The 10,840-nt window shown below is 34.5% G+C and overlaps 1 long non-coding RNA gene across 1 annotated transcript; it reads left to right on the top strand.

The window, feature by feature from the left end:
* The first annotated feature begins 5,337 nt into the window (after positions 1-5,337).
* LOC128659270 (uncharacterized) lies at positions 5,338-10,599 on the top strand. The gene is made up of 3 exons (XR_008402324.1): positions 5,338-5,610; positions 9,380-9,427; positions 10,563-10,599. It is a non-coding gene; the product is annotated as an uncharacterized LOC128659270 (long non-coding RNA).
* The last annotated feature ends 241 nt before the right edge of the window (positions 10,600-10,840 follow it).

Raw genomic sequence — 10,840 nt, forward strand, 5'->3', positions numbered from 1 at the left:
CGGAAATCACTTATATATACAATACTACAGATGACAGCCGGAAGTTATTCAGTATTAGTGCGATTTTAAAGGGACGCATACAATATTGACAGATCGGCAATCACTTATATATATAATACTACAGATGACAGCCGGAAGTTATTCAGTATTAGTGCGATTTTAAAGGGACGCATACAATATTGACAGCTCGGCAATCACTTATATATACAATACTACAGATGACAGCCGGAAGTTATTCAGCATTAGTGCGATTTGAAAGGGACGCATACAATATTGACAGCTCGGCAATCACTTATATATACAATACTACAGATGACAGCCGGAAGTTATTCATTATTAGTGCGATTTTAAAGGGACGCATACAATATTGACAGCTCGGCAATCACTTATATATACAATACTACAGATGGCAGACGGGAAGTTCGGAATTATTATTGCGATTTTAAAGGGACGCGTACAATATTGACAGCTCGGAAATCACTTATATATACAATACTACAGATGGCAGACGGGAAGTTAGGAATTATTATTGCGATTTTAAAGGGACGCGTACAATATTTACAGCTCGGCAATCACTTATATATACAATACTACAGATGGCAGCTGTTACTTTATCGTTTACAAACAATATTGCAGCAACATTGATCGATCACATTCGATGCACATTATACACAACTATGCACTTTCATTCATGTTAGCCTGGACGTGTGCTTGTTACTATAAGATCGCGTTTAAGAAATATTGATTACGCATATGAACAAACATTACAAACATGCACTGTATGTGTGATATTTGACACTTTCACATTGAGAATCATTGTTTGAAACTAACATTTCAGCAAACAACCAAAAAACGCCCACTGTGAAAGCATTCGCGCCGCTCACATACAAACAAGTGAATACAATTAGCAATCATTACAAACTCACTACCATTGGACTAATTGTACTATAAATCCCCCAAACAACATGGCCAATGCATCACTTGTGATCCACATCAGATCAAGTGCTTACCTTGTTACGCTGTTTTGAAAGATGGATGACGATGACATGGTAGACGCTGCTGGTGCTGCTATTGGCGAACTAGCTGTTGGTCGAATCAGGCAGCCTCGGCGGCTCAGACTGAGACGAAGGGGTCATCTGGTTCGAGGTCCTCGTGTCTACAGGGTGAGACCCACCTTGGAAAACATGAGTGACTTTGAGGTTTTTGATAAGTATCGGCTCGATCGCGAACAGCTCATTGGCCTTTACGATCTTCTTAAACCTCATTTGGAGCCACGTATAAGAATAAGGACTGCTGTTCCCGCCATGAGTAGGATGCTAAGCTGTCTATACGTCCTGGCCTCCGGGAGTTTTCAATCCGGACAACTGTACATGCATGGCCTGGCTCAAGGTACATTCTCTGTGGTGTTTGATAACTTTCTGGACGCCATGGTACGTATCAGTAAGCATTACATAGGATTCCCACAGAATGATGGTGATTGGAGGCGCCTGAAGCGGGAATTCTTTGATATTGCTCAAATGCCCAATGTCTTGGGAGCCATAGATTGTACCCACATTGCGCTGCGTGCTCCAATTGATGACTCGCCCTTCAGAAATCACAAACATTTTCATAGCCTTAACGTGCAGTATGTTTGTGACGCACAGATGAGGATTATGCATGTGTGTGCGAATTTTGGAGGGGCTTGTCATGATGCCCGCATCCTCTCTCTGTCGTCCCTGTGGAGACAGTTTGAGGAAAGACAAATGCCCCCTGGTTATCTCGTTGGTGAGTATTTGTGCACAACATGGTTAATTATTGTGACAATTGCCACTGTAGTTTTAAAATTTAAGCGTAATGTTCAGCTATAGGATGCAATTTAACCATATATTTTCCCCCCGCTAATGTCTACTTTTAGTTCAATGCAGATATGTAGCATGTCTTACCTTAAATGCTCAGATAGAGAATGTAATGTAACCATGTAGTTAGCATTTTACACAAGGTTTGAATATGGAGAAATATGCATATGTAGCATGTCTTAGCTGAAATGGGAACATATTAGCTAATGCAATTTAACCATGTCATTGTCTCTTTCCGCTAATGTCTTTTAGTTCAATGCAGATATGTAGCATGTCTTACCTTAAATGCTCAGATAGAGAATGTAATGTAACCATGTAGTTAGCATTTTACACAAGCCTTGATTTAGGAGAAATACGCATATGTAGCATGTCTTAGCTGAAATGGGAACATATTAGCTAATGCAATTTAACCATGTCATTGTCTCTTTCCGCAAATGTCTTTTAGTTCAATGCAGATATGTAGCATGTCTTACCTTAAATGCTCAGATAGAGAATGTAATGTAACCATGTAGTTAGCATTTTACACAAGGTTTGAATATGGAGAAATATGCATATGTAGCATGTCTTAGCTGAAATGGGAACATATTAGCTAATGCAATTTAACCATGTCATTGTCTCTTTCCGCTAATGTCTTTTAGTTCAATGCAGATATGTAGCATGTCTTACCTTAAATGCTCAGATAGAGAATGTAATGTAACCATGTAGTTAGCATTTTACACAAGCCTTGATTTAGGAGAAATACGCATATGTAGCATGTCTTAGCTGAAATGGGAACATATTAGCTAATGCAATTTAACCATGTCATTGTCTCTTTCCGCAAATGTCTTTTAGTTCAATGCAGATATGTAGCATGTCTTACCTTAAATGCTCAGATAGAGAATGTAATGTAACCATGTAGTTAGCATTTTACACAAGCCTTGATTTAGGAGAAATACGCATATGTAGCATGTCTTAGCTGAAATGGGAAGATAGAGAATTATATAGAACTAGATATTTTAAAATTAAAATAAACATTTGTTAATGGATTATCGTGTAAAAAACGTTTTATTGTACTACAAATACTATTTTGAGGATTCTGTTACAATTATGTTCTGTTCCTAATTTATAGGTGATTCTGGGTACATGAGCCGGACTTGGCTCATTACCCCCTTGCGTAGCCCGACTGATGTGTCTGAGGAGCGCTACAATAGGGCTCATAAGAGAACCAGGGCGGTGGTTGAATGGATGTTCGGCCTCCTGAAGATGAGGTTCAGGTGCCTGGACAGGTCGGGAGGAGCCCTCCAGTACAACCCAAAGAAGGTGGCTAAGATCGTTGTAGCCTGTAGCGTCCTGCATAATATTGCACAGCGGGCTGGGATGCTGCAGGGCGTCCGGCCGGACAGAAACCTCCTCAGAGATGAGGAGGATGATCCTGTTCTAGAGGGGCCATTCCGGGACGAGGGGCTCAATGTCAGAGCAGACATCATCAACCGCAACTTTAGACGGTAAAGAATAGAAGTTAGACTGGAGTATTATCAATAGATGTGAACTCTAGGGAAATGACAAGTAGAGAATTGTGAAAACATGTTAGGATTGTTCATCCAATGCTAAAAATGTGTTTCATTTATTAATATAGGTGATGCTCTGGGCATTGGGTCCTGTATCGAGTCTTTGCCACCTGGTTTTTAAAGAGGACATCAGCTGGTAAGTATAAATGTCTTGACTGTTGCTGGCATGAATTGTACACAAATACATCATATGGCATACATTTTATAAACTAGTATTTAGTTTACACATTACTTAAAATGTAAATATTCTGAAAGGGATCCTCTAGCATGACTATGGTTCAATGTCACACATTAGAGGTTTGTTCTGCTCAATATGACTCATCTTCACACTTGATAGAACATAACACAAGATGCTACACACGCTTAGTAAGCTAGTGACAGAAATTTCTTATGAAATGGGGGGTGGGAGAGGGCTACAGAAATGATTCACACACTTGTAGTAATTTTGAATAAACTCTTTATGCCATTAGGGAGCTGACTTAATCTAAAGACTGAAAGGGAAGAATTAGAAGCCTGACAGTGAAGATTGCCCAGACTGACAGTGGAAAAAGCCAAGATTGAAATTGAAGTATACCAATGGGATCATGTCTGGCATTATCTTTCAAATCTGCTGACCTTGAAAACCATACAAAGACATGTTCACATGGTAAGTGCCAACTATTTGATAGAATAAGGCTGTGGAGGCATCCTATTGGAGACACTTAGATGATTTTCTAATTTTTAGATGGTATTTCCCAGTCCTCTATTTAATGAACTGATGAATAAGACACCTATTGAAGATCAACTGTTTACCCCTGAATTGACTTTTAAAGACCATGCATTATCCAGGTTGGTGTACCAATGCATGCTAGTGAAGACTGTTGAATATTAGTAGCTTACATACATTAATCATATTTAGTTCATAATTAGATATTTAGGGATCACAATCAGACACTTAGATGGTTTTACTTTTTTAGATGGTATTTCCCAGTCCTCTATTTAATGAAATGATGAATAAGACACCTATTGAAGATCAACTGTTTACCCCTGAATTGACTTTTAAAGACCATGCATTATCCAGGTTGGTGTACCAATGCATGCTAGTGAAGACTGTTGAATATTAGTAGCTTACATACATTAATCATATTTAGTTCATAATTAGATATTTAGGGATCACAATCAGACACTTAGATGGTTTTACTTTTTTAGATGGTATTTCCCAGTCCTCTATTTAATGAAATGATGAATAAGACACCTATTGAAGATCAACTGTTTACCCCTGAATTGACTTTTAAAGACCATGCATTATCCAGGTTGGTGCATGTAGTTAAGAATCACAGGAAGAATGTTGATTATTGTTAGCTTACATACATTAGTCATACTTATTTCATCATTAGATATTTAGGGATCACAATCAGAAAAAGGAATACATATTATAGTTGATATAGAGGTATTTGAATGGACATGAAATATTACATTTATGTTCAGCATACATATATTGTTGAAATGTGATATACATTATTATGTATAATTAGAAATTTGGATATTTAAATTTAATTTTTACTCCACAATATAATGGTGTATGTTTTAATTTTAGTTTAAAATCAATTTAATAAATATCTTTAAAAAATGTTGAACAAAGTTAGAGCATAGACACAAGATGATTGTAAATGTATTTTATGAATATTTGACAACGTGTGTATTAACTTTGTTCCAAATTTTTTTTTTTTATTTCAGATTGGCATCTGATGACTTCCAGGAATTTTTTATTTTTTCATAAACCTTTTTTTTTATTAAATGTTAATAATAAACATTTTATTATTAAATACATTCTTTTGAACAGATTATAATAAATATCCATATAATCTGTCAATAAAAAAAAGTTTGACTCCCATGACTGGTAGTTGGCTATTTGACAAGCACATGCATAAGATCAAATAATGCATTAATTTTAGAAAATCTACTGATTCAGAGAATATTACATAAAACTATCTTTTTTAACATTAATTGGGGAGTGAGATCCATCGATGCTTTTCTTTGGAAATTATTAGATGTTAAAATAATTTCGGATATGTAGTCAAAATTTGTCAAAAATTATTTGTTTTCACTTTTAAGAAGGGGAAGTGGTTAACTTACATTAAAGTGACAGTGTTGTTGAATGTCAAATTAATTTTATAAGATCTTGTATCTTCCTTAGGTATCTCAAAACATTATTTTCGAAATTATTTTAATTGTTACTTTTAAAAATGGTAGGTCATTTAACTTGATATTTTTCACAAGCTAGTTATTGGATGCCAGGTTAATCGATGTAATTTTCTAGTGGAGTCATTTAACTATAGTTATTAATATTATGTAGTTTTGAAAATATTACCTCTTGGGTTAGACATCACATATCTATATATAATTTTAATTCCCCTTTAGTTTATTTTGTCAATGTTAAATCAACATTCCAAATGTTTTGGTCCTTAAAGGGACATTCACAAAGTATATTGTGTATAGATTTTTTTAAAAATCATAAAATAATTTAAACATATTTAGAAAGTAATATAGAATTACATTCAGTCTTTAAATATACTTAGAAAAAAATACATCAATGCACATATCTTAGTCAATTACATAAGGCATCTATGTGCAACCAACAATCAGCTTCAAAATAGACTATGTAGATATGTATTTAATACAAGAATATATATAATTACAATCTATTGATTGAATAACAAAACATATTAAGTTGTTCAAATATTATAATGTTATACAAAATGCATACATAACATATAGCTTAATGTCCCTCTAAGCTGAAGGCTCCAAAAAACCTCCTTTACAAAATATATTTCAGTCAATGTGTAAAACAATCCAGAAGTTAATCTAAATTTGCTTTACTCATATGTTATACTAATTTATCAAAAGGAATGGGCCTAGGTTTCTGATATTTTAAGCATTATTGTGAAATGTTTCCTTAAAGGGACATGAAATCAAAATATACTTAAAGGGAGACAGTTTAAAAATTAATGATTTATACATTATGAATGAGTATTCTATTTTAAGCAACTTTAAAAATTGTCTCGTATTATGAATGCTCCTTGTGATGTTGCTATCATTACTTTAAAAAAAAGGCATTAAATAGATAATTTATTTGCTTCAGTACTCTGGACAGAACTTTGTTTTTTTGTTTGGATTAATTTATCCAACAATCATCAAGGACAACCCCGTTTTTTTGGAAACAATTGTCCGTAATCTAAAATATCATTATTGATTTGCAAAGAAAGATAACAAGATAACTGTTAACATTTGCAAATCGGATTAAATTATAAAGTTGCTTAACATTTCATGCTCAATCTGAATCACCAACGCTAAATTTGTTTGGACAGTGTCCCTTTAAGAAATTTAAATAGTGTATTTACTTCTCTTCCTATCTTGACATACTTTGCTTGAAAAGCATATCGAGATAGGCTCAGTAGATGAAGATTGGTGGATGCACAGAGCTGCCTTATGTGATTGTCTCAACCATGTGCATTTAAATTTCTTCTGTTGAGGATATATAAATACTAAGAAAAATTGATTTACATTTTAAAGTCTAAACAATCTGCTATCTCTACAGATCATTTGGTACAATTGTTTGTTTGTAATGTCTATTTAAAACTAAAGACGCCATTGCAAAATAACATATATGAGCACTTCCGACAAATACAAGCTCGAGGTTTATTTGCTAATAACAAACAAACCTGTAGTTTAACATTTATAAACAGATTATCCAAGTTACTGACCTTATAACCTGAATTTGATCATTAAGAAATATTGCGTGGGAAACGCATCTTGAAACACCAGATTAGCATCTTTAAACATTAGTCTAATGTCACGCAATAGCACACAATCAATGTGCATTATGAAATACATTTAATAGAGCAATGTCAATACTTCACAATAAGTCCAAAAATTTATTTTATGAACAATAAAGACATACAATATTAAATGTGTATTTGTATTAAAGAAAAAGACCGTTATTAAACCGAAAAATGTCTCCAACATTTAATAATGTGACAATATTAGATTTTAAAGAGAATTTAATCATTAATATTTAACGGATCACGGATATTAAATCTGCGTCACACATATCCGCATGACAGGCCCATGAGTTACTAATAATTCTACATGAAAAATAAAGTAACAGCACCACCATGAGGTATGTGTAAGGAAGTTAATAAGATATGAAACATTAATGAACGGCCAATCCGAGTTCATCACACAAACACAACTTGAGTCAGGATGGTCTCACAGACATTCTAACAATATTTCAAACTTTTATCCAATCAGATGTACAGATAACTTGTCCCATGGTGCATCTCATGTTTACTTCACCATATAAAAGTCCATTACACGTTGCCATCTTTGTCAGTTCTCTAATGCCTGCAGGCGTACTAGATATATTTTTATATATATATATATATTTTAGAAGACAACCCAGCAGGCATGTCAGCTCCCAGGTTCACCAAGGAGGAGAGCGCTGCACTGGTCCACGCCGTCAAGGACTTTTATCCCCAGCTGTTTGGGAACAAGAGGAGGTTGACAGATGCGCACGTTAAGAAGGCCCTCTGGGAGTCTATCACCAATGCGGTTAGATTGGTGTGTGACGTCCAGAGGACCCAGGATCAGATCATGAGGAGATTCGGAGATATGAGGTTGCGGTTAACAAAAAAGTCAACCTCATAAGGGACTGGGTTCAAGCCCGTAAAAGAGGTGGCAAAAGAGAGGCCCCGCGGAAACTGTACCTACTCCCTTATGAGGTGACTTTATGCAAGCTCCTCAATCTCCGGGTCCCCAAAAGATTTCGATCCTCGCCATCCTCGGCCTCCTCTTCTTCACTCCCAGCTGCGGGATCTGAAAGTCCTGACGCGGGGGCCAGGGCAGCTGCTTCTCCGTCCGGTGGCCTGGGAGGAGATGGAGAATCTGAACAAGGTAATTATCCAACTTCATATAATAACTTAATATTTGTTATTTTTATCCAAAAATGTGTATATAGTCAGATACTAAACCTATACAGATCTCACAACATACACTACATATGATGTTTAGATATCTGATTTTACATTAGTGATACATGAAATAGGAATGATGTGTCTTGCGCTCTACAGAATATGCGTCACAGAGTGAAAATGGAATCGCGCATCCACGTTAACATGGCTTTGCTGTAAGTGGCATTGCTTTACACATGTTGCTCAAATGACGGATGCGTAATTCCGCTTGGAATCATTGCGCAATGATCGCGAAAATGGAATTGCGCATCCACGTTAACATGGCTTTGCTGTAAGTGGCATTGCTTTACACATGTTGCTCAATTGACGGATGCGTAATTCCGCTTGGAATCATTGCGCAATGATCGCGAAAATGGAATTGCGCATCCACGTTAACATGGCTTTGCTGTAAGTGGCATTGCTTTACACATGTTGCTCAAATGACGGATGCGTAATTCCGCTTGGAATCATTGCGCAATGATCGCGAAAATGGAATTGCGCATCCACGTTAACATGGCTTTGCTGTAAGTGGCATTGCTTTACACATGTTGCTCAAATGACGGATGCGTAATTCCGCTTGGAATCATTGCGCAATGATCTCGAAAATGGAATTGCGCATCCACGTTAACATGGCTTTGCTGTAAGTGACATTGCTTTACACATGTTGGTCAAAATGAAATGTGAATTATTATATATGTGAAGAATACAGTATTCTTTTTTTCAATATTATACATAATAAAAAAAGAAGAATACAAATAAATTATAACATATGCACATCAATTGATGAGAATGAAATAACAAAAAAAAAAATTAAAGCTACAGTAAACAATAGAACTGATTGAAAATAAGAGTACAGGATATATTTATCATGAATTTAATTGAGGAAACAATTAACTCATGGGACTACCAAATGATTAATATTTTAAAATTGATTTGCTAATAATGTAAAGATTTTAAACATGGCATGATTTGTATTAATGATATGCAATCCTCATTTAATATATTACAGATATGGATGTTGCTGCTGGATCCTTAAGGCAGGGCTTGTCACAGTATGGTATGTCTCATTTTAATTGACATTTGTCTTAGAAACATGGACAGAACATTACATACTAAATCCACATTGTTCAATATTTATATGTAATGTCCCTTTAATAGATGAAAAATAAATAATTCTTCGGATATCCTTAAATAACATATTAGATTTGAATTGCATGCTCAATCCCATTCATTACATCAACATATGGAGTAGAGAATTCATTAACACCAACATTGTCAAATCAATAAAATTTGATATTAAAGGGATACTGAGCTAAAATTATTAATGTTGTCATTCAGATAGAGTATGCAATATTAATAAACATTTAAATATAATACTATAATCATATGTGAAATATTCTATTGCTAAATGTATTTTAAAATCAAGAATACACGTTTATCTGCAGCTCAATTTTGGTTGACCAACCTTGGTTTTTATTGATGATTGGTGGATACCTTCAACAAACAATATTTATGGAATCCAATATTGCTTATCTTCCTTTAATATTAAAATGTAGCAACATTAACATTATAATAGGAGTCAATGTTCAATCATTTTGAACAGTTTGAACAGTGAAATCAATGATTTAAATTAATCATGTCAGTGTCCCTTTAATAAACAATAGATTCATTCATCTTTACATTCTTTGGATTAAACAATATTGATATATAATTCACATATTCACTGTTGGAGTTACTTTATAGATATCAGCATACTTTCACAGCACCATGATTACATATTTGTACTAATCAAATTTGTTTTGTATTGTGATCAATATGTGTTGTGTCCTAAACAAGATTACTGTACATTGCACAAATGCCTCAATGTGCCACATGTCTTTGTTTATATTTGTCAACAGCTGTTCTTCAAAATGTGGTTTGTGTGTATTGTTTGAAGAACATTGATCAATGGGTATATTTAGATATGCAATAGCATCGTATGAGATGAGTTTGATGTCTAATATAGTCTGAAATTAAACATATGTTCAATACATCATTTTTAACAGAATCCCCTTGATTCAATCAAGCATTTTCTGGTTTAATGACTGCTCTATTCTTCACATTTTCAAGTTGATTAATCTTAAAATTCGATACAGATGTGATTTAGTGATATCCCAAATGTGTTTCCTAATATATATCTATATCATTCATAGAGAGAGTTGGTGTGGTGAGCCCACAGGAATCCAGCAGTGACATAGAGCTGCCTTTGCGGTCTCTTGGTAAGTCCATTGACTCATTTATATGTCATTGAATGTGTATTGGTAATCAATATTATGAGCATGATTCTGATGAAGCATAACATTTGAAACAAACATATAATTTTCTCTTCTGATTATATATTAATTTTCTTTGAATATTGAAAGATTAATAATTAAAACTTTGTTATTCAGAAGATGTATAGCATATGTTTATTTCCATGTTCTTTTTTGAC

This window comes from Bombina bombina, chromosome 5 (assembly GCF_027579735.1).
Source record: "Bombina bombina isolate aBomBom1 chromosome 5, aBomBom1.pri, whole genome shotgun sequence".
NCBI classification, from domain to species: Eukaryota; Metazoa; Chordata; class Amphibia; order Anura; family Bombinatoridae; genus Bombina; species Bombina bombina.